Here is a 25,703-nt window from a genome sequence, read left to right as displayed (position 1 = left end):
TTGTCAGACACCTGTATGGAGTTGTGGAGAAGGTGTACAGATAATTAATGGTGTGTGCTTATATCAAACAGTTATGCTGTGCCTTTACATAGGATAATTGATATTTCTAATGTATTTATTCATCATTACAATTTTTAATTTTCAATGTCATTTTGTAGGCAGTTGATCATGATCTTAAGAAAGCACAAGAAAAATGATTTTTTAATTACATGTGTGATCTTTAATTGAAAGCATTGGTTTTGGCCTTGAATATAGTTTTCATGTATTAAGAGACATGATTTCAGTGAATGAATGGAATTTCTCTTCCTTGTAAGTTAAAAAAAATTTTTTTGCATGAAGATAAAAAATTTTTCCTCTAAAGTGTTGGATAGCAGTAGCCTAAAAACACATAGGTATAAAAGAGTACTTGTACTGACTTTACCAATCACTGGAGAATCTTGTGTTTACAGATTTCCTGACTGAATAATTCTGTTTTCTTTTGAAAGAACTGTGAAATCAGTTAAAACTCATTCTTAGCATTTTACATGGTAGTGGAAGATGAATATGAAAGTAAAAATTTCAAAAATTCACAAACCTCTAAAGTGAACAATTTTTATTTAGTGGTAGTGGAAGGAAAGGATTTCTGTGTAAGCAGCATAGAGTATTTAGAGTTAATGTTTTATGTGACCTGTATGTGATGGAGTATGTATATGTACTCTCTAATACACACACATATATTCTTCCCTTCCTCCTTCCCTCCCTCTCTCATATACATCCAAGGTGGTAAATATAAAATAATTCTTTATTCTTGGGAAACTCTTAAGAGGGTTTGTGATCACAACTTAATAAAATCATGATAATAGATTTATTCTCATAATACTAAGTATTCAAAATACCAAATGAGGACAGTATTCCATTCCCGATGTTTGACAAAGAGGTTTTATTTTTGGGCCATGACAGTGAAAATGCCAAATCCTAACCACTAGACCACTGGGGAGCTTCCTGTTTGGTTTATACAGCCCCTCCATGTTCTGGGAGAAAGCAAATACCTGTAATCAAGCTGGTCTTATCTTAATACAAGTTCCCCCAGCAGAAGTCAGGTTTTAGGATTTTGTTGTCTTATTCCTAGAAGGACTAGTGTCTCTGAATTTAAAGAATTTGGGTAAAATTTGTCCCTCTCAATGGTTTTGTCAGCTTGTGCCTTATCATATGATAATCTTGGAGAATGTGAATATTCATGTAAGTAGTGCAGAAAGCACTTGGACTAGAAATCAGCAGTTCTGACTATTACTGTCTTTATGCCTCTAAATAATCCTGCGACCTTGGCTGGGTCACTCCATCTTCCTGGACTGTACTCATCTGTAAAACAGGAAGATTGAACTCTTATTGCTAAGATTCCCTTACCTTGTAATACTAAAATACATCCATCATTAAATAGATCAACACAGTGGTCAAAACAGCCCAGTCTGTTGGTCTTCATACCTGGCACAATGTGGATATAGCTGTTCTGGACCCATGGAAGTGTGGGGCATTTGAGCTAGCCAGGAGCAGAAGCAATGGGCGTTTGTTAGATTGACTGAGTTCAGTAGGCGGGGAGCTGAATTGCTGGAAGAGGCCAAGAGAAACCCTCAGCTCAGAAGGGAAGGCAGTTTCCCTTGCAAGTCAGAGCTTAGGATAGGTCATTGAAGAGAAAACCCAAAAGCCTGGCATTCAGGAAGGGAAATGTCTAATTCTCCTTTGATTCTACAGCAGCATACATCAGAAGTTGAAAATTGATGTTAATGATGCTTGTGTATCCTGACAACTTTTAAATTAGTTTTAATGTTTTGCAAAGCAGAAGAATGCATATTATATTTTGAAATAATATCAGTAAATATGGTTGAAAAAAATTGTTTTAACTCAGCCGAATATCAAGAAAATTTACCCGGGTGTAGCTTCTACTCTATACTGATGTTAGAAAAATTAAAAATTCCTGGGTTGACTTTTCTGTGATCTGATCAACTGGCAATTTTGGAAAGAAAGCAAGAGTTAAGGAAAATGAGTGCAAGTTTAAATTAACTTGTTTGCCTCCTAGCTTCGTTCCTCTGGAGATGATTAAGAGCCTCCTTTTAATTTGTGCTTATTATTAAAGAAACAAAATCTTCTTAATTGAGATTAAAGTCCAGTTTTGCACTTGCAGTTTCTCATAAATTTATTTCTGCATATATGTGGAAGTTGAATACTAATACGTTTGATTTTTCACATTTGTAGCAATGAGGCTTCGTTGGTTATAACACAAAGTTTTTGTTAACTAGTATAAAGATGTAACCTTGGAAATTTGTCTAATTATAAGATTTAATATTAATGCATAATCAATACTTAGGTATAAAATATTTTCCCAGGTTTTAAAAATACATGGGAAATATATATGTATAAAAATATATGTAACAGATATATTTTGTTTTCAAGGGTTAAAAAAGGTGTGAAATCTCTAGATTTGTAATATTATAGGCACACTTTTTATATTTATTATAGTAAATTTCAAACGTGTATAGATTTAGAGAGACTAGTGTAACGAATCCCTGTATAACCATCACCTGGTTTCAGCAGTTACCAGACTGACAGTTTTATTTCATCTGCTTACTCCCCCTATACCTGATTTGGATTATTTTGAAACCATTCCCCATCTTGAGCAGCCATGATTCTCTCTTGCCACCTGGTGGCAGCATACCATAGTTTGAAAGTTATTAAGGCTTTTGAGGTTATAATTATAAAAAACAAAGGATAGGAGAACGAGGAACTATTGCTTAATGGTTATAGGATTTCTGTTTGTGGTAGTGAAAAAGTTTTGGAAGTAGATAGTGGTGATGGTTGCACAACACTATGAATATAACTTCTCCCACTGAATTCTACACTAAAAAATGGTTAAAATGGTAAATTTTATATCATGTATATTTCACTATAATACAGAAAAAGCAAAAAAGGGGGAGATAACCTCATGACTGTATTTGCTAGCATATAAATACATAAAGGGATTCAGTAGTATGGTTCTTGTGAAAAGAACTAGTATGTGTTTGTTATGCTGTCTTCTTTTTGAGGAGAAAGACCTAGTGAGCTTCCAGAATTTGAATAGCAAAACCATGATAAGTAACACACAAAATTCGAACTCCTTGGATATAGTGAGGGGTCTGGAAAGCTTCTTCCATCTAGTTGAACAACTTCGCCCACTCCCACCCCATTATATGGCCCCAAATGTTTTAAACCATGGCAGATCTCTGAATAGTTCCTTTATGAACCCAAACCATTATTCATTAGAGTTAAAAGTATTTGTAGAGATCAGGTATTGGGTGTTTTAAGCGGTTTACTGTTTAGGTCTAGTTCAACCTGAGATAATCTTACACTAAAAATTTTTATGGGAGGAAGGTATGGATGTAGGTGCTTTCTGGAGAACATTGCAGATGATAAGAAAACATGTTTAGTATTCTAGATGCTCTTTTTTAAACATGTGCAAATAAATTCCAGAGAGATTGGCTGGAACACTGCCTCATAGCTAGTCAGTCATTGGTAGGGCTGGGCTCTTTGTGGTTTACCATCACTACTTTATAGCACGTCAAGAGCAAGATAGTGTTCATTCTGCTTTTTCCCTTTTCTTGTGTTCTTTTTCCTGATAATTGAGAGGTTTGGTTATCGAAGCCAATTTTTGGTAACCAGAAAACTAAGTCAACTAGAAGATGCAGTTTTTCTGAGAGGTGTGCTTGGAGAGGTTTTACTATATTTGATCATTGCAGTTAGCATTTGCATAATACTTTGATACAATTTATCACAATAAATACACATTTAGGAGCTGCAGAGAGGTTTGGGGTAGTGAATCACTGACCTTAGTCAGCTTTAAGACCTGTTCTGCCCTTGCTCTGGCGTTAGCTCTCTGTATGCCTCAAGCCAAGTGATGCTCAGTGGAACTGGTAGAGGAGGATTTTTTTTTTTTTTCTTGTCACATCACGCAGCTTGCAGGATCTTAGTTCCCCAACCAGGAAGTAAACCCATGATCCTTGCAGTGGAAGCGCAGATTCTTATCCACTAGACCACCAGGGAATTTCCTAGATTTGATGAGCTTTAAAGGCTCCTTTCAGCAGTGCCATCCAGAGCTGTTAAGCTGAATGTGGGCTTCAGTATTGCAGTGAAGAATCACTCTCTTCCATGCTTTTAGTTAAAAAGAATTCACAGGGTAGAAGCAGCTACTTTAGGATGCTCATGACAGTAATTATGCACATAGTGAAAACAAACCCAGTTTTGAAGTTAACATGAATAAATTTTTGTTTAGGGCTCAATACAGTTATTAAATTTTTTGAATGTTGAAATCTTGGGCTTCTTCTTGGTGGAGGTCCTAAGGTTACTGGGTTTGAAAGAAAACAGAAAGTAAAAAAGGTAGTTGGCAAGACCATTTCCTTTCTGGGTTGACATTTCTGTTCCTTATACAACAGTTTTAAATCTCAAGCATGCTAAGAGGGCTCAAAACTTCAGAGTCTGTAAAGTACTTGTATTTTCTTTGCTTCTCTAGGGGCTTATTCCTTTCCTTGGTTATCTATTTCAACAGGTCATTGGTTACTCAACCTTACATCACATTACCAAATGCCCACACATCTAGGGCTAATTATTATTAATTACTACTTAATAATGATTGCCTGTGGCTCAGATGGTAAAGAATCTGCCTGCAGTGCAGAACACTTGGGTTTGATCCCTGGGTTGGGAAGATCCACTGGAGAAGGGAATGGTTACCCACTTCCAGTATTCTTGCCTGGAGAATTCCAAGGACAGAGTAGTAGCCTGGCGGTCTACAGTCTGTGGGGTAATAAAGAGTCAGACATGACTGAGCAACTGATCACAATAATAACTTACTTAGTAGTTATTACTAATTTAGCCAAAGAGGGGGAGATTTACATCTCTCCTTGGTGTCCCAGGTGGCACAGTGGTAAAGAATCCCCCTGCCAATGCAGGAAACACAGGAGACTCGGGTTAATCCCTGGGTCAGGAAGATCCCGTGGAGAAGGAAATGGCAACCCACTCCAGTATTCTTGGCCTGGAGAATTTCATGGGCAGAGGAGCCTGGTGGGCTACAGTCCACGGGGTCGCAAAGAGTCAGCTACGACTGAACGACTGAGCACACAGATAGCAGAATTTGTCTTCTGAATTCAGACTGAGTATCATGTCTTTCCATTCAGAAGTGTTTCTTTAATATTTATTATGTGCCCAGCGCTGTGTTGGACTTAGTGTAGCAGAACATTAAGTCCTGTTCTTAAGCAGTTCTTGGTCTAGAAGGAGAAGCAAACGTTGTGATGTGTTTTGACATGTTATGCGGGGGTCTGTGCAGCACAAGGGTATCTAGATCATGCTGTTCAGGCACCATGATGAGACTCTCGAGTCAAAATTTTTAACCACACATGGTCACAAGAGCTTAATCAGTTTAATGTCATGTATTTAAACTTAATCGTTTTTAGATTGCATTTTTATTTTAATGCAAAGAAATACAGTCGTTTCCAAACCATGTCCTTGTTCCAAATTTTCTTAACAAGAAGCATAAGGAAAAAAAAAGCATTTCATATAAACTGTTATATTGGACTTACATTGTTCTCAACTCTTGAGAAATTGCTGGGAAAATCTCATTGTGTTTATGAGCCCTTTATATTAACTCCTTGCCCTCAAACTCCAGGAAAAGAAAATAGCGCTTCATGTGATAAAAATCAGCATAACATTGCCAGAGCCTGTGCTCGAAGGGCCAGAGGTCCTGCCTGGAGGCTGTTAGTGTTATTAGGGCTCTGCAGGGCTGGCTTACTGAGAAACTCCCCGACCTGAGTGAGGTCCAGTTGTGCATGTGGGCCACACAGAACAGCGTGTGAGTTTTTAGTGCATCGTAGACTTTCCTATGCAAGAGCCAAAACTTTGTGGAGAGGGGAAGAAGAAAAACAAGGGCTAGATGAGAGGCAGAATGAGTGTAGGACTAGACAAAGCAAGTTGTAAACGATGGCTGTGTAGGATTGGCTCTTGTGTGCCGCTTCAAGGTGATGTGTTTCAAGCCCAGATGAGAGTTGAAAGGGAGGATTTCAGTACATCTTTTCCTAGGCTGTCACTTCAGGAGATATGTTAGAGCTGTGAGTTGTTTCTGTAGAGGAACATGTTCACTGCTGGTGTTGGTTGTTTAGTGACAGTCCTCGAGTGCAGCTGATGCTCAGAAGTACTGAGTTGGAAACCTGGATTAAGGAGCTGTAGCTTGGCTTTCTGGAGAAGGCAATGGCAACCCACTCCAGTACTCTTGCCTGGAAAATCCCATGGATGGAGGAGCCTGGTAGGCTGCGGTCCATGGGGTCACGAAGAGTCGGACACGACTGAGCGACTTCACTTTCACTTTTTACTTTCATGCACTGGAAAAGGAAATGGCAACCCACTCCAGAGTTCTTGCCTGGAGAATCCCAGGGACAGAGGAGCCTGGTGGGCTGCCATCTGTGGGGTCTCACACAGTCGGACATGACTGAGGTGACTTAGCAGCAGCAGCTTGGCTTTCAGACAGCCGTGTGCCTCTGTGCTTTAGGAGACTCTCTCACTCACCTGGTTCTGTCTCTCACCCTCCCCAGGTATTTTCTGGTCTGTGGTTTGACTTCCTGCCTTAGTGTGAACTGTTCGCTTACACTTGGTCTCATCCCAACTCCATAATTTATTTGTAAGTGTCTCTATACCAGTGTTATAGCCTCCATTGCTTTGATACATATGGCAGCTAGTTATCCAATCTCAAATTGTGTACGTGGCTGACAAAGATTTCTCGATTTATAAAAACCATTAATATGAAAGAGAATGGAACAAATGATGATTAAGTTCATTTAGTTATACAGCTAACAAGTTAACAGTTATTAGAAAGCAAAAATTACATGAAATCATATTCTCTCGAAGTTGGAGACATGGCCATGAAATCAACTTGTCTTAATATGTCCATTGTCTTTTTCGCTGACCATGTTCAATTTCTCTGCCACTTTCAGATTTTCTCAGAGAGCATCTCACAATTAATTTCTTCCCACCTGGAATTTATTGTTGTTGTTCTTTGCTTCTATTTAAGATTCTTGTTGTTAGGTTGTCTTTGAGTGTCCCTAAGTCACATCGTTTGTGGGTCTCTGTCATTCAAGGTGGGGAGCATCATCAGAACATGCTGCCCCACGGTGAGAAGGAGTGAGATGGTTCACCCTTGTGTCAGGTGCTGAACCCTGGTGAGGACCCGTGTATGCTGAGTCAGCCAGTGTACTTTAGGAGATTTGAGCTTTGTGGTCTCTGCAGAATCTGCTGAGGCCTAAGGGATACTGCAAGATTTTCTGAACTATCCATTCTGTGAGTTCTCAAAAATGACATTTTACTGAAGTATTTTGCTGCAAAGTAGCTAGCTGCCAGTTTATTGTCTCTTCCAGGCCTTTATTTCGTCAGTAACTTTCTAGTGAATTGAATTCTTTGGATACTTTTCAGCCTTGATTTTTAGTTGAAATTCCTCTTTATCACTATTGAAATCCTTCTGCCTTTGCTTCAGTGAACTGTTCTGTCCTGATCATTCAGTCTTTCCTTTTAGGTGCTTTGGTGGCTTTTTCTTTGTTCATGCCTCAAATCAGCAATGGCAAACTGGCAATCTGTGGTTCAGATCTGGTTTGCTGACATGTTTTATTTAGTCCTTAAAGTGTTTTGAAAATGTTTATAGTAGTTGCCAATAATAAAAGGGTAATATTCTATATTAAGAATCTGAATGTAGCTTTTTTCAGGGGAATGAGCTGGCTGCGCTGGGTGGCCAGTCCCTTGTGGCAGTGTTCGTGAGATCACTGGGAGGGGCGTGTGTCTGCTTCAGGGGCTGTGGCTCCATGCAGTGCACGTCACTCATTTGTTCATTGCTTAGTCTCTGTACATTTGCATTTGCAACTCATGTTCCACAGCATCTGAAATCTGTTGTCTTCTCTCCATGTGCTGTCCCTGAGCACCTCTGCCTCATCGGCCACAAAAGCCAGGTGGACGAGTCTGTCTGCCATCTTAAGGAATGGTTTTTCAGTTCAGTTTGTGCCTGCTTTGCGTTTTAATCACGTTATTTTTGTTGTTTTCAGGTCTATAAGGTTTGATAGCTTGAAATAATTTTCCAGTTCTGTATATTAATTGAAACCTTTTATCTGCTTGTAAGTAAGTAAGTAAAGTCGCTCAGTCGTGTCCGACTCTTTGCGACCCCATGGACTGTAGCCTACCAGGCTCCTCCCTCCATGGGATTCTTCAGGCAAGAGTACTGGAATGGGTTGCCATTTCCTTCTCCAGGGGATCTTCCCAACCCAGGGATCGAACCCAGGTCTCCCGCATTCCAGACAGACACTTTAACCTCTGAGCCACCAGGGAAGTCCTTCTCTGCTTGTAGTGATTCCTAATTGCCATTCAAGAGTCCTATGTCCCAACAACTGGGTGGATGCTTTATTGTGCATAAAAATGATACAAAGATGGAGTCGCTTTGCTTTGACTTTTTTAACGTATGTATATAGTAGCATTGTCATTTTTCTTACCCGTGTGACTTTCATCCCTTTGCTCTAACACCTTCGTGTGAAAACTTGTCTTTGAGGTTTATACCACACTGTCCTCTACTCCTGTTTGTGACCATCCACTGAGGCTCCTGGCACCGACGTTCCTCTCATCCCACTCCGCTCAGTTCATGAGGGCTTTTGTCATCTGGTTCATAGTGTTGCTCTCCTCACGCTGACTCTTACTGCCTCTGGCTGTGGACAATCCGTTTAACATGCTGCCCTCTAGGAGCTTCAAATCTACTTGGAGATAATATACATAGTATGTAAAAACAGTAAAAGTCTTACATAAAAATAACATTTTAAGGCATCTATAGAAGAAGTGGCATAGGTCTTTGTTTGATAAATTGCTGATAAAGTTATGTAAGCAGTTTTTTGAAGGGTTGAAGTCTCTTTCAGCCTAGACTCATGTTTCTGTGCAGAGGTATTTCACGCCATGTAATTCCCTTGGTGGGTCTTTTTCTGGGGAGGAGTAGCTGATCTCATTAGAGAATATGGGCAAGGAACTAGTCAGGGCCTACCTCTCATTCTGTCTCCTCTCCCCTTTGCTGAACAGCCAGCCACTGGTAGCCTGTTCCTCTGACTTTTCCATAAGCAGACCTCCCTGTGGGGAAACCTGTGGTTTTCTATGACTGTGATGGAGCCAGTAAATTAGTTCAATTCAGTAGTGAAGTTTTAGGAAGACATTGTTGCTATGCCTTTAAGTTGCATTTTAAAACATGGGCTTTACGTGTAATAAAACCGACAGTTTGATCTCCATCTGTTTGGCTTTTCTGTCTTATTTCTTAATTATTCCAGAAGTGGGTAGGATAGGTAGCTGGGAGGAAGGGATTTTATTTAATGATCCCCTAAACCACTGTGGTAACAATTGCTAAAATGTTCTTAGGGAACATGATTCTAGCTTTCTTGAGGTTTGAGTTGAGTATTGAGAGAGAGCAGAATTCAGGTGGGATTTTGTTGTTGTTTTATCGTTTTATTTATTTACTTTTGGCTGTGTGGGCTCTTCTCTAGTTGCGGTGAGTGAGGGCTGCTCTCTAGTTGTGGTGTGCGGGCTTCTCGTTAGGTGCTTCTCTTGTTGTGGAGCATGGGCTCTGGAGCACAGGTCCTTCCGGAGTTGCGGTTCCTGGGCTCTAGAGCACAGGCTCGGTGGTTGTGGTGCACGGCTTAGTTGTCCCACAGCATGTGGGATCTTCCTGGGTCAGGGATCAAACCCATGTCTCCTGTATTGGCAGGCAGATTCTTTACTACTGAGCTACTAGGGAAGCCCTCAGGTAGGATTTTGGAAGTGTGTTGACTTGAGAAAATGCAGGGAGATAAAGGTGAGTTCAAAGAACAGGAAGTTGATAGCTGGCTTGAGCAAAAGGCTTCAAAAGATGTTGGTAGTGATGATTGGCCAGGACAGATTGTATAGGACTTGGAATGCCTGACTGAGAAATTTGACTTTTAAATCTTTTAAGTAGCAGAAAGCAATTGATGGATCCTGTGTAGGGGAATGATAATGTTAAAGTGACACATTAGGAAAGAATTTTTTGAATTGATGTTTCAATATAATATAATACATAAAAGAATACATTATCATTAGTATCTAAGAGCCGGCTAACATTCAGTGGTAACACGTAATGTTCACTGTAAATCATTTTGGAAGCACAAATGATTTAATATACTAGGGAATAATCTTTTTTGAAGATAGTCATTCCTTAAGTAGCTGTGATTTCTTTGAACAGAAGGCTGCTTCACAGGTTGATTTAGATGGACTTGGTGTCATCTTTTAGTGTTAGAATTAACTTCCCAAAGCAAGCCTTTTTGAAGGAGGTGTACCTTTTTTTTTTTTTACTGAGGGATGTTTTTATTAATGTGTGTTGGACTGTTTGTAGTCTCTGGCAAAATAAAATGAGATGAGAAAAATAGTTTTGGAATCTGTCCAAGGTAATGTAATTCAGTATTAAGAAAGATTTGGCGGAGTAACCCTGAACAGGTAAAAAGCCTGCTAAATGAAATTACATAAATTACATCCTTACTTAGCAGCTGACATTCATGGAGTGGTTGGGTGCATGGCATAAATAAATGGCTGAGGTCACAATGGGTGCCTACCAGTGTGGGCAAAGACCGTTTTGTAACCTCAACAGTACAGTATGAAATAGAGAAGGGTGCTCCTTTTCCGCTGAGCTTTCTGTTTTTCATTATTTCTTCTGCCGCTTTCTCCTCTACCCACTCCAGCACCCCATTCCCCTACTCCCTAGCCACTATTGCGGTTACAGGGGCCATGCCCAGCTTTGCCTTGGCTGTGTTAGATTGGCTGGCAGATGAAACCAAAAATAAGTCTGTCTGTGGGATTTTCAGGACTGTCAGACCATGAGCTACTTTAGGAAGATAGGGTAGAGAGGTTAAATCAGTATCTGGGGTGCTGTGTGTGAGCAATCTTTATTTTGATTATACAGGTAATACTTTTTCTCTTTTATCATTGGTTTCAATTATGCAAGTAGTGCTTGAAGATGCAGACAATATAAAGCATGTAAATACCTCCAGCCCCATTACCCTTTTCATGAATAACTGCTGTTAACAGTTTGTATATATTCCTGGGTGAATGGGACCTTTTTGTATTTGTTTATTGTTTTGCACCTTGCTTTTTTTCACTTTATGTATATTTGTGGTCTTTCTATGTCAGTAACTTTCATGAGGTCTGCATAATAAGTAGATCATAGGAAGGAATAGCAATGATTTATTTAACCACTTTCATATTGATGAATGCTGGTAAGATTATCCCAGTTACAGGCTATGCCAGTTTCTGGAGGTTTTCTTTGATATGTTTTAAGAATAACCACTGATTAACTTTTTAGTGCCAGACAATGCGAAGTTTTCTATATACATCATATAAACTTTGCAATAACCTATATCATAGGTGTGACACCCCTTTCCAGATAAGGAAAAAAATTAAAGCTCACTTGGCCAAGGTCTCATGGTCCATGAATGGAAGAACAGGGGTTAAAACCCAAGCCTGTCCCATCACAAAACCTTGCTTCTTTTCCACTTTTCATTTCTAAGACTATATTAACAAGTAAAAAAAAAAATTTTTTTCCAACAGTGCTGATGTTAGACTTAGCTTGAATATAATTTTTGTGTTCTAATTTAAATTTCATTTTTTTAATTTGTAGTTTTCCCCTCTGTTGCTTTTCATGCATAGCTCTGTTCTGCATAGATTTGAAATATGGCAATATGAAGTGGCCCTTGTGACTCATTATATCTGTTTCTTTCACTTTGTGGGTTAGAGAATAACAGTATACTGTGTAGCAGTATTCAAGACTGAGAGAAATGTGTAGTAATAATTTTTTTTTAAATTCAAGTATAGTTGATTTACAGTGCTGTGTTAATTACTACTCTACAGCAAAGTGATTCAGTTATATGTACATTCTTTTTTTGAAATTCTTTTCCCTTATGGTTTATGATAGAATATTGAATATAGTTCTCTGTGCTACACAGTAGGACTTGATTGTTGATTCTTTCTGGATATAAAAGCTCACATCTGCTAACCTCAACCTCCCACTCCATCCCTTCCCCAAGTCCCTCCCCCTTGGCAACTACTAGTCTTTTCTCTATGTCTGTGATTCCATTCCTGTTTCATAGATAGGTTCATTTGTGTCTCAGCTTAGATTCCACATGTGAGTGATAGCACATGGTATTTGTCTTTCTCTTTCTGACTTATTTCACTGAGTATGATAAACTGTAGTTGCATCCATGTTGCTGCAAATGGCGTTATTTTGTTCTTTTATTATGGCTGAGTAGTATTTCATTGTATATATGTACCATATCTTCTTTATCCATTCATCTGTTGATGGACATTTAAGTTGTTTCCATGTCTTGGCTATTGTGAATAGTGCTGCTATGAATGAAGGGATGAGCAGAAGACGTAAGTAGACATTTCTCCAAACAGGAAATACGCATGGCCGATAGGCACATGAAAAGATGCTCAGCATCGCTAATTATTGTTCAGTCGCTCAGTCGTGTCTGACTCTTTGCGACCCCATGGACTGTAGCACGCCTTGCTTCTGTGTCCTTCACTGTCTCCCGGAGTTTGTTCAAACTCGTGTCCATCATGAGTTGATGATGCCATCCAGCCATCTCATCCTCTGTCGCCCCCTTCTCCTCCTGCCGTCAATCTCTCCCAGCATCAGGGTCTTTACTATACCTATGGCTGATTCATGTTGAGGTTTGACAGAAACAGCAAAATTCTGTGAAGCAATTATCCTTCAGTAATAAATGAAAAACAACTATATGGCCAGAATGAGGTGCCCCCTTACACCAGTCAGAATGACCATCATTAAGTCTATAAATAACAAATGCTGGAGAGGGTGTGGAGAAAAGGGGACCCGACAGTTCCCCCTCCTGTTAGTGCGAATGTAAGTTGGTGCAGCCACTCAGGAAGACAGTATGGAGGCTCCTCAGAAAACTAAAAATAGAATTACCATGTGATCCAGCAGTTCCACTCCTGAGCATATATCCAGACAAAACTATAATTTAAAAATTCTAAAAGACACATGCACCTGATAATAATTCTTAAGCTTCTGATTTCTGCATTATGAAGCTTTTTACTTTGGGTATTGCTTTGCCCTTCCCTGGAGATGCTCAACATTGCTAATGACTGTTGTTCTAATAATTATCATACTAAGAGAGCAAGAGAGGGCATCTCTCCCCAAGCAGGGGAAGATGTCAGGCCTCATACCTAGCCAGTTGAGTAGAGAGAAATTTTTTCCTTCCAGTTAGGAATGGCGTTGACAATTCCCCCACCTCCCTACCTCTTTGACTTTGTGGAAGTAAATGTATCCGAGAATGAGTGTGCTTTCCTATCTCCAGGCCTTTGCCCTAGCTGAATGAAAGCTTTGTACTGTACTGTGCTGTATTGACTGTCTTGAAACTTTTCCTGCTTGTAAGTGGATTGGGATGAAGTATGGAGAGAGGAATCTTGAATACTTGGTTTAGAGCAGTGAATCTAATTGAGAATCCTGGACTACTTTGAAGATCTGTTTAAAAAAAAAACTCACTCACTGGATTGCCTTTGCACTTAAGGTCTGAAGTTAACCATCTTGACAAGCTATTTTAGGCTTTGTTTTCCCTTCGTGGGTTGAAAGTTGACTGAAGCTAGGACCGATGTTTTTGATGTTTTTACCCTCCTTCCAGCACCAAGCTCAGTCTGACAGCGGCATTAATTGGCTTATCACTCATCAGATGATAAGTGGACACTATTTTTTAGGTTGTTACCCTTAGAAAGCTTTGAATTTGAGTGGAAAAGTTTAGTTACGCAGATGGAGGATAAACATTTTACAACCAAGGATGTGTGAATAATTTTAGGAGAGATAGCAACAGTAACTGACCCAAGTTTAGGTAGATTTTCCTCTGAGTTGGTTTTATGTACTGGCATTTATATTTGGTCTCAGTAACATATATGACCCATCTGCTGCTGGGTGAGAAATGGCATCTTGGATAGTAAGGTTGACAGGTGAATTCTCTCATTCTTCTTGCCTTACTCAGCTGAAATGCCAGGAGAGGGAGGGAAGGGCTGGCCACGTGCCACTGCAGCCTGAGTGGCCTTTTAAGTAGCCAGTCCTATCCTATTAGCTTCTTCAATGTTCATCTGTGTAGGGGCAGCAAAAAGGGAGGAGGAAGAGCCTGACTTTTTGCTCCTCTGGTGGTAGAAACTGCTTTCTCTCAGAACTAGCAAGTCAGGAAACAAACCTCAAAGATTAGTGACCCAGGTTGCCATGGCAAGGCTGAAAGATGGATGGCTATTCATTTTTATAATATTTATTCTTATGTTCCCATTCTGTAGAGCTAATCTTACTGTGTCTTTTCCTGCTATTGATTTTGCTTCTGTAAATTAGAATATTTCCCAAACATTATAGAAGAAAAAAAAATGGATGTAAATGAATCTAAGATGATTTTTTATCTATCATTACTATTTTAATAATGGGCAGTCATCTTTTAGAAAAGGAGCTGAGTGGTTTAACTCTTTCCAAATTGAATTGAGCATTCTTTTCATTTGGATTACCAGTTTAATGTCAGCTTTCCCATGGAGATCGTTTGGTGCACCCCCAGATACTTTACAATGAACTTAACACAGGTTTTTACTTTTCTACTCACTCTTAACATTTTGGTACCTTCCTCATAAAAACAAAACAGAACACCCTGCTACCACTCGGGAGCAAGAAAAGCCTAATTTTAGTGGAAGATTCATCTATAAAACGTTATTACACAATTATGAATATACACACGGAAGGCTGTCTTTAGCATTAAGAGCTGACAGTATTATATGGGAAGCTTAATATTTAAATGAGTTGTTTTGTGATTTGAAACAGGTGTTTTTTTTTAAAGGCAATTCAGAGAAGTTTTTAAAATTTTAGTTGATTTACAATGTTGGGCTAATTTCTACTGTATAGCTTATACACATATATACATTCTGTTGTATATTCTTTTCCATTATGGTTTGTCCCGGGAGATTGGATATAGTTCTCTGTGTTTAACTGTAGGCTCTTGCTGTTTGTCCATTCTCTATATTAAACTTCGCATCTACTAACCCCAGACTCCTAGCCCATCCCTTTCCTACCCCTTTCCACCTTCGCAGGTCTGTTCTCTGTGTCTGTGAGTCTATTTCTGAAGCAGGTGATATTTTTTAAGAACTAAAAACCTGTAAGCCCCAGTATATAAGAAAACACAGAAACCTAGCAAGAAACGAGGTTATATTTGTTGCCTAGAAAACTCTACTCTCCTTGGGAGAGCTTACTTATTTCTGAAATTTCTATAACTTATCATTTTGATCCAAACACAAAATGTGACATAATTGTGTTGGAGGACTGGATGAGATAGGAAGTGGAACAGGAGGAATGGAAGAGTTTAGTTGTCTGATAGTAGTATGACCGAAATTAAATAGTGAAAGTGTTAGTCGCTCAGTTGTGTCCAGCTCTTTATGACCCCATGGACTGTAGCCCTCTTGGCTCCCCTGTCCATGGAATTGTGCAGACAAGAATGCTGGAGTGGATTGCCATTTCCTTCTACAGGGCATCTTCCTGACCCAGTGATTGAACCCAGGTCTCCTACACTGCAGGCATGTTCTTTACGGTCTGAGCCACCCATTCAGTTCAGTTGCTCAGTCGTGTCCAACAAGGAAGCCCTATAAATAACATAAAATTTGATAGCCAAGCAGTAGTCATATATGCATATTATGTAGGAAAATTGAGGCCAGTACTGGAAGGAATGCCTAAGAGATTTGATCATGCTTGCCTCTGGGAGGGGAGACTAGAGACTGGGGTGGGGTTGGTAGTAGAGTTCTATTTTCATCATAAACCACTTCATTCTTTTTTATTTTTTAAACTTAAATACATGACTAAGCTTACATTTACAAGATGACATTTCACAGAATTGACTGGGAAATGCGTCTTTATAGAATTTGTTAAAATATAAGATAAGTGAAAGGCAGAGAGAGACCTTTACTTATATATACCATGTCCCTAGTGCCTAGGATAGATCTGACACAGTGGGGTTTGATAAATATTTATTGAATGAATAAAGCAATTGCAGAAATGAAACTTCTGGAGTATGAATGAGATTAGAACCTTCAGGAGAGAAGGCAAATGCTGTCTGCTGAGCTGTAAACTCCATAGAGCAAGGGAGTTTTTTGCTTGCTTTTTGCTGTGTCTTCTACATGGGTGTCTGCTACAGAGTAGGTACTCAGCAGATGCTCAGGGCGTGCTTTAAAATGGATTATTCAAGAATTATAGCCTTGAGGGCTAGAAGTAAGGGTACTTCCCTCAGCTTGTATCTATTCAGTTGAAGCATACTCCTTCCCTCACTTGATGGATCCTTTGTTAGGCATAAAATCAGAGCTAATCAATTGTGCAAAGTCTTTGTATTCAGTAAACTTTTTTAGTAGCGCTTTCTATGACCAAAACTTGGCATTAGGTTCTGCAGAGGTTATAAAGATGAATAAGGCTCAGTCTCTTGACTCCAAAGAAAATATAATCCAGAAGGGAAATCGAATTTCTATGCATTTAACTGTTATATACAAAACGTATTATGAGGCCTGAGCAGCTTGTGTGGGAGAAAGGATGATGATTCAGGAAGGCTTCCTTTCCTTTCTCTCCCCATCTATTGCTACCACCCTGACTTTCACTCTTTTATTTCATTTCTACCTAACTTTGTTTCTGCGTTTACTTAGTGCCTGCCATGAGCCAGGAATTGTGCTCCATGCTAGAATATGAAAAGATAAATTAAGGATCTTATGGTCTGGTTGGAGAGACATGTAACCAAAAAATGATAGTGTGATCAGTGCAATCGAAGAGTTCTAGTGAAAAATTAAGGAATTAGACAGTGTTTCACAGGCACATCAGCAGCCTTGGTTTGAATAGAAGTGTTATTCATAGCACCATTTCTTGAATTCCTATGTGCCAGGCACTGTGCTGTGAGCATTTTCATATATTTAACCTTAATAATGATCCTCAGAACAACTCTGAAGTAGATGTAAGTAGATACAACTATTCCCACTTTAGAGCTGAGGAAGGCATGTAATATGTTGAATGACTTGCCTTAGATCCCGTATTCAGTAGATGACTAAACTGTATCTAGGTCTGACCCCAAAGTTCATTCTATTCAAGAAAGAAATAGAAATGTGTAATGATGTTAGCCACTTTGGAAAACAGTTCCTTAAAAGGCTGAGAAGAGGTCCCTGTGACCCAACAGTTCCACTCAAGAGAAGTAAAGCAAACATCAATGCAAAAATGAATGGCATAACAGCACTCTCGACAATAGTACCGAAGTGGAAACAACCCAGATGTCCAGCAGTTGATGAATGGTTATCCACACACTGGAGTATTATTTTGTCATAAAAAGGAAATGAGTTGATACATGTTATAACATGGGTGAACCTTGCAAAGGAACATTAAGCTAAGTGAAAGAAGTCAGTTATTGTACAAAAGCCACATTTTATGAGTTCTTTTATATGAAGTATCCAGAATAGGCACATACACAAGCTAGACTGGTGATTTTCCGGGGCTCATGGAAGGGAAAAATGAGGTGTAATGGCCTTAGGTTTCTTTTTAGAGTAATGAAAATGTTCCAGAATTGATTGTGATGATGGTTGCACAACTTTGTGAATATACTTAAAAAAAAAAAAAAAAACAACCTTTGGGACTTGCACTGCAGGGGCCTGAGGTTCAATCCCTGGTTGGAAACTAAGATCCTGCCTGCTGGGACTTCCCTGATGGTTCAGTGGTTAAGAAGTTGCCTTGAAATGCAGGGTAAGTGGGTTCGAACCCTGGTCAGAGAACTAAGATCCCACATGCAGTGGAGCAGGTGAACCCTCTAGCCACAGCTAGAGAATCCATGCACTACAACAAAAGACCCTGCATGCTGCAACTGAAATCTGACACAATCAAATAAGTATTTTTTTAAAAAAGATCCTGCATGTCATGTGGTACAGCCAAAAAAAACCCCAACTTTAAACTTTAAATCGATTAATTGCATAGTATGTGAATTATATCTCAACAAAATTGTTTAAAACAAAATATCTTGGAACTCTGAAATTGAGTTTTCTGCTCTTGGTAGCTAGAAGTATCATTAAGATCTTATTGTAAAAGTAATTAAGCAACTGAGTCACTTACAGAGTAAAACTGGCTTTTTCCTCACATGTTATTTATCAAAATTTACCTTACATTAAAATTACCTTACATTACCTGGGCTTCCCAGATGACACGAGTGATAAAGAACCTGCCTGCCAATGCAGGAGACGTAAGAGATGTGGGTTCCATCCCTAGGTAGGGAAGATTCCCTAGAGGAAGGCATGGCAACCCACTCCAGTTTTCTTACCTGGAGAGTCTCATGGACAGAGGAGCCTGGTGGGCTACAGTCCATAGGGTCACAAGGAATCAGACATGACTGAAGCGACTTAGCAAGCACACAGTTTATATTAGTAATGTCTTAAAGTGTATTAGTTAGTAGAGTTTGTCTAATAAGCTTTTTTTCTTTTTTGGTGGTCCTTTTTTATTTTCTTATTTCTGTTTGACTGTGCTGAGTCTTCGTGGCTGCTCAGGCTTACACTCTAGTTCCGAGAGTGAGGGCTGTTCTCTGGTGTCAGTGCATGGGCTTCCCATTGCAGCGGCTTCTCTTGCTGTGGAGCACGGGCTCTAGGGCGCGCAGGCTTCACTAGCTGCGGCTCCTGGGTGCCGGAGCACAGGCTTGATAGTTGCAGTGCAGGGGCTTAGCTGCTCTGCGGCGTGTGGGATCTTCTGGATCAGGGATTGAGCCCATATCTCCTGCATTGGCAAGTGAGTTCTTTACCACTGAGTCACCAGAGAAGCCCTGTCTAGTAAGTTTTAAATAAGTTTTCTAAAAATAGTGCAGTCTGTTCTGCAAGTTCATTTGGAGAAAACTTGAAACATTAAGGGTAGATGAGTAAGTAAAGTTGGATTTTAACAACTGGGTGATACTAAATCTTTGGAGCAGGTATCTTTTGGAAGTTATTAGTTGGTTGTTAAAACCTGGAACCTTTGTGACACTTTTCTTTGCAGCTGTGTTGTAGACTCTGGTTTCCCAGTACCAGTTGTGAAGCCTACTGCAAGTGATATGACTAAAACCCAGCAAGATCATGTTCTAGAGTGTAGCAGTCTCTAGGCCAAGGATTGGATATGGCTCAATATGTTTTCCTGTCCTACTATAAAATCAGTCACTTTTACTCTTCTGCCAGAGTGAAAGGAGAAGAGCCCTAAAAAAAGCAGTATATGGGAGCAGACCCAAAAAATCAGACTCAAGTGCTGAGAGGATCTTTTAGACAGTAATTACAGTGACAGTAAGTCACAGTGACACTTTTCTTTGCAGCTGTGCTGTAGACTCTGGTTTCCCAGTACCAGTTGTGAAGGCTACTGCAAGTGATATGACTAAAACCCAGCAAGATCATGTTCTAGAGTGTAGCAGTCTCCAGGCTACGGGCAAAGTGCTGGGGCTGGCTTTTATGAAGTCTACCTGTCTCTCTCAGTATAGAGTGAACAAGACGTAGCTTAGGGTTTTGTTTTGTTTTGTTTTGTTTTTTTATTGAGTTTAAATGCTTTTTAGTATCTATGCCAATTATTTGAATTGTGGTGGTTGGTAGGCTAATTAAGTTTTCAGAAGACTGATTTGGAAGGGTTGTTAATACCTCAGAAAACAGGACCAAATTTCAGAATAATTAAGTTGTATAGAATACCAACTATGTGAAGGACCTGTACTGGTGTCCTAAAGAATCTAGAAGCTGTGTAAGACCTAGCATCGTTTATCTAAATTTCACTGCCTCCTTGTGAGAACTTACAAATCCATCTGCCACAATCAAAGAATGAATTCTGCCTTGCTATCCTGTCTTCGGATTATCAAGGAGATTCTGTCAGGACATGACTTCCATCATAGCCCACTTCTGACCCAAGTTAATCACTTGACATCCTTGGGACGTATGGGAAATAACTGTTCCAAGCCTTGATCATAACCTTGTGTACTTAAATGAAGTGAAAGTTACTCAGTCGTGTCCGACTTTTTGTGACCCCATGGACTGTATAGTCTACTGAATTCTCCAGGTCAGAATACTGGAGTGGGTAGCCTTTCCCTTCTCTAAGGGACCTTCCCAACCCAGAGGTTGAACCCAGGTCTCCCGCATTGCGGGGGGATTCTTTACCACCAGGAGCCTTTGTGTACTTAATTGGTGTAATAAAAGCCCTGGTTAGATCACTGAAACATGAGGTTCAGTCCTTACCTGCCCATTGTTGGCCTCAGGTCAGGCCAGGTCAGTGATTCTATGTCTGTACTCCTAGTTCTTGGTATGTTAGAGAGACATCACCTTTGAGGAGTTTCATGAATGCGACAGGCAGGCACTCATAGGTTGGTCTCAGCGGCTTTCTCCAAGGTATTTTTGTCACAAGTCATTATGGATTTGGACTAGAACTTAATAACAAAATGAGTAAAAATATCCCTGCCTGCACGTAGACTAACAGTTGCATCTTAGCAGAGATGCAACAATTGCCACCAAGATCATTTTGTAGACAGGGTCTCAAAGGAGAGAGAAGGTAAAGGATAGTTCAACTCAAGAATCCTGCTTGTAGTCATGGGGGTGCTGTTGGAGCCCCCTGTATTGCATGGCTCTACTGTATGTCTTGTGGGAGCTTAGCTCCCCAACCAGAGATCCAACCTGTGTCTCCTGAAGTGGAAGGGCAGAGTCCTAATCACTGACCGCCAGAGAATTCCATCTCTTTTTTTTTTTTTTTCTGAGTCTTTTTTTTCTTGAGTTTGTTTGTTCTATTTGGTCTAGTATTCCTAGGGATACTTGAAGCTAGGCCCCCCTTTTTAACAGATATCATGGAAAATCAGAATATATGGATGAACAAAGATAAGAAAAAATTTCCTCCTGTCACCCAAGGACTATCATTGTTATATCATAGTGTGCATTCTTCTGAATGTTTCCTTCACATATCTGTGTATGCATGTATTTGTTTAACCACCATGAAATCATACTATTCATATTCTTCTTTACTCTGCTTCTTTTAAACATTTTTATTTCAGTAAATTTTCATCTCATCTACTTTTACCATATTCAGATTTTTCCAATTATCTCCCAAATACCTTTTTAACTGGTTTATTTAAACTAATATGCAGTTTGGTATGTACATTGTATCTGATTATTTCCTTTAATTTCTTTTAATCTAGCACAGTTCCTATCTTTTCTTTTTCCTTTTAGAATAATAATAACACTGACTTACTGAGAACTCCTGCAGAACCAACTTTTGGATGAGCTGATTGCTTCCTGTGATGTCTATCCCCTGTGTTTCCTGTAAACTGGCAATCACATCCAATAGTTTGATGGAGCCAAGGAAAGTATTTTTTGCTTGATTACCAAGCAGAGGTGATGTCTGAATTTCACAGTGTATCACATCAGAAGTCACATCTGGTTGGCCCACTGTTAATGATGCCAAAATGGGTGATTGGATTAAGATGATGGGATTTTATCTCTTTATGGTGTCCTTAGGTTCTCCCTGCAATGACAGATAGTGTTTCTTTGGCAGTTTACAAACTCCCATCAGCCATTCACCTAACGATTTTAGCCTTTGGTAATCCTTGCTGGAATCAACCGTTTTGTGCAAAATGATGTTTTCTAATTTTGAAATTCCTTCTTTATGTGTCGGCACTCTACTATAATATAGAACTAGGGCTGTTCATTTAGTCTAATAGGTAGGATAAATGCATGCTTTTTAAAAAGGAACTATTAAGGAACTCCTAGATTTTCATGAATATGAAGTGTTTGGGTTAGTTACAGTCTTTTCTTATTTTTGTGTGGTTTTTTTTTTTCAATACTTAAACTGATAAAACTTCGGCCAGTGGGAGCTGCTGCTTTTGGTCCTGTAGAACAGGACTCAGAAAGCAGGTGGTGCTTTGGTTGGTTCTGTTGCTCTTGCCATTGTCCACTTTTGTAGCTCAAAACCTTCACTTTTAAACACCTAAATCTTTGGAAATTCCTTGGTGATCTAGTGGTTAGGATTCTGCGCTCTTACTGCCAAGGGCCCAGGTTCAGTCCCTGGTCAGGGAACCAAGATACTGCAAGCTGTGTAGTGTGGCAAACAAACAAACAAAAGCACAGAAATCTTTGTTTATGAGGTGACAACTGCTAGCTATTGAGTCTAGGCAATGCTTAAGAGAGGCCCACTTCATACTGCTAGATTAACACACTACCATTACAGTGCATTGAGGAATGATTCTAACTGTTCAGAATGCAGCATTCTCATGACAGCGTAAAGATCCCTAACCATTTTTAAAGAGCTGTGCACATTTTGCCCAGGCCTCTGCAGTTCAGTTTTGTGGTTTAATGCCTCTTCTTTTTTATACTCAGATTTCAAGGAATTTGCATGTATCTCAATGTTTTTTTCTGCTGATGTTTATTTAAGAAGATTATATGTTTGTTTTGCAAACTTAATACAACATTTTTCTCTTCAAAGCAATGTGCTGAAGAGTTTCAGTTACATTCCAACTATCCTTGAGAGAAGATGACATTTGGAAAACCATGCTACATGACAGCAAAGGAGATGTGAGTTCTAGATGGGCCTGGCATTAGGAGACAATATTGCTGCGTATAAAGAACTGTTAATGGTCCTGTTTGACAATGTTTAAAGTATATAGTGGTGATGATTGACAGTGTTTCAAGTATATAACATACTAGCATGATAATTTGCTACAAGTGTGTATTTATTGTGTTTTTAGCTCCCTTTTAGGAAAGAAAAAGCAGTAGGAGATATGATCAGAAAGATCTAGGATACCCAGGTCATATGAGACCTTGTAGATGAAGGAGTAAGGACTTTGGATTTTATTTTGAGTGGGAGAAGTAACCAAGGGTTTCAGAGGAGGAGTGACATGATCCATCTGAACCTCGAAAAGCGTCATTCATGCTACAACATGGAGAACAGACTTGGGAGGGGGTAGGAAAAGTTCATGGGGAAAAGCAGAACTAAGGAGACTAGTCAGGACACTATCACATTCGTCCAGGTGTTAGCTTAGGTAGCGGCGGTGAATGATGCTGAGTAGTTATAGTTCAGGCATATTTTTGAAATGGGACCAACAGGATTTGCCAGATCATCAAACGTGGGATGTGAATTAAAGAGAGAAGTTGAGGGAGATGCTAGGGGTTTTGACCAGAGATGCTGGTGAATAGTTATGCCATGTCCTGAAACTGGGGGTAGGCTTAGAGGACAAGATCAAGAGCTCAGTTTTGGACATGTTATGTTTGAGATGATGCTTAGATATCTAAGTGATATCAAATAGGTAGCAGGGTATAGAAGTCTGGATTTCCTTGGGGTGGGAGGAGGGAGAGCTTGGAAGTTAAAATTTTGGTGTCATCAGCCATGGGACTAGTTGGGATCACTAAAGGAGTGAATATAGATAGAAAAGAGAAGTCTGAGGACTTACCCTTGGGACATTCCAACCTTTATAAATTGGGGAGATGAGAATTGAGCAAAGGGGACACAGTCAGTGATATAGGAAGCTTTCCTGAGGCCAAGTGAAGAAAGGGTTTCACGAAAGAGAGTAGGGGCAGCTGTTAACCTTCTAGAAGTCTTACACTTTTGTGTTTTACATTTAGGTCTGTGCTCCATTTTGTGAAAAATATGGTCAGTGTCTAGGTTCTTTTTTTTTCCCCTTTGGTATGTGGATGTCTGTTCATTTACTTTTAATGCTCTCTTTTGAAGGAGGTTTTTAAGTTGCTAAATTAGGTATCTTAACCTTCATTTTTCCAGGTTCGTGGAGTCCAACTTTTTGACGATGGTCCCAAATGGTGGTCTCCCCCACAGTTGTTAGATGGTATTATGTGAACTATTTCCAGCACAATTTCGTTCTTCTTAGACTATGTCCAGCAGAAAAACACATAACATCATACCTTAAATACAAGGGTTTTGCATAAGGATAAGATAAATGTCTGTTTTGGTACCTCATTGAAAGGTATCTAATGTATGCTTATATTTCATCAGTTCTTAGGATTCTTTTCACCAGTCTGATTTTAGTATTGCATGGTATTAGACTAATAGGAGACAGAAAGTATAATTTTTACCAACTTCTGGAGACACATCTACCAAATCTTTGACAGAATAGTTTGTTGTGACTAAATTTGTCATTCTGTATTCTCCCAGGAGATTTTAATATTTGGAGATATTGTTGTGTATATATATTCTTTCTTCCAAATCATGGTTGTTGACTATTAAATATGTTAACTGTTATTATTAGTACCCGTGGGAACTCTGTGGTTTATATTATTCTTATCTGTAATTGAACCTTTTTGGCAACTGGACCTTCTCCCACCTTATCCTTCCCAGAATTGTCATCCAGTGGCAAAAACTTGTTAAGCTTATTAATCTTTCTTTCTTTCTTTTTTTTTTAATTGGAGGATAATTTCTTTACAATGTTGTGTTGGTGTCTGCTGTACAACAATGCAAATCAGTCATAACTCTCTCTATATATATCCCCTCCCTCTTGAGACTCCCTCGTACCCCCAATAAGTTTATTTCTGAAAAATAGAAATTGATAATAAATATTTGCAAATGCTTTTTCAGCATCTTTTGATGTGATCAAACTTTCTAAGACTGATTCTTATGCTAATACTTTGTTGATAAATTTTGTTGAATTAATTAAGGAATCAGGCTTTTCTTAAGACAAACGAGTAGATCATGGTGACATACTTAATATATCACATATGCAGTTAGTGTGCTCTAATATATACGCTTAACTATGTTTAGCATTTTTATTCTTGTGTTTGAGGTTAATTTGTTTTCTTTTTTTAATCAAGTTTGTATTTTATTATCAGTATCATATAAAATGGGAGACAGTGGTTTATATTAGGAAGTTAGGAATGTCACTGTCACTGGGATTATTGAATCTGTACATTTGAAGAAATTATGTTACATTTATCTAGTAAGGACTTTTTTGGCCATACTGCGCTTGTGGGATCTTAGATCCTTGGCCAGGGATTGAGCCTGGGCCCCTGGCACTGAAAGTACTGAGTCCTAACCACTGTGCCACGAGGGAATTCCCTTAAGACTTTTTATCCTTTATCACTTTTAATAATTTTCTCAGTTATTGCCAATTATATTCTCATTTTCTTTTATGAATATATAAGGCTAATATATGATAAAAGTCTATCTTTAAAGTCTAAAGAGTTATTTCAGTAAGTATAAAATAAAAATTTTTAGTATTAAGAAAATGTGTCAGAGTTTAGTTGGTAGCATTCTTTCTCAAGGATGTGGAATACTAGGACATCTGAAATGATGACATTGTCAGTTTTATAAAATATGGTACCTATCAGTGTAACGTCCACAGGAATGACAGTGGGGTATCTTCTTAGGCTCAACTAAACACTTGCACATTCAGACTGCTAAAGCCACCATAGTTCTCACTTGGCAACACTATTCAGAAGGATATAGGACAGAAACTGTAACTCGTCTGTTAGATAAACTGTCAGACAGTGGGAGTCCGTGCAGCAGTTCATTCTTTCTGAAGTACTCTCCTCACAGCTAAGGCTCCAAGGGATAAGATCCACGTGGGGTGGTGCAGGGAACTCCGTGGGCATGGTTTCCAGGGTCTTTTGCCAGGGACATACATGCCTAATTAATTACATATTGCCACACTCAGAAGTTC

At 39.2% G+C, this 25,703-nt stretch overlaps 1 protein-coding gene across 1 annotated transcript in view; it reads left to right on the top strand.

The window, feature by feature from the left end:
* Positions 1-25,703, top strand: part of RNF38 (ring finger protein 38) — a 137,281-nt gene that overhangs the window by 25,119 nt on the left and 86,459 nt on the right. The gene's annotated exons all lie outside the window — the stretch shown is intronic.

The sequence above is a fragment of the Budorcas taxicolor genome, chromosome 8 (assembly GCF_023091745.1).
Source record: "Budorcas taxicolor isolate Tak-1 chromosome 8, Takin1.1, whole genome shotgun sequence".
NCBI classification, from domain to species: domain Eukaryota; kingdom Metazoa; phylum Chordata; class Mammalia; order Artiodactyla; family Bovidae; genus Budorcas; species Budorcas taxicolor.
The sequence above is the reverse complement of the archived record's forward strand: the minus strand, read 5'-3'. Positions and strand labels throughout refer to the sequence as shown.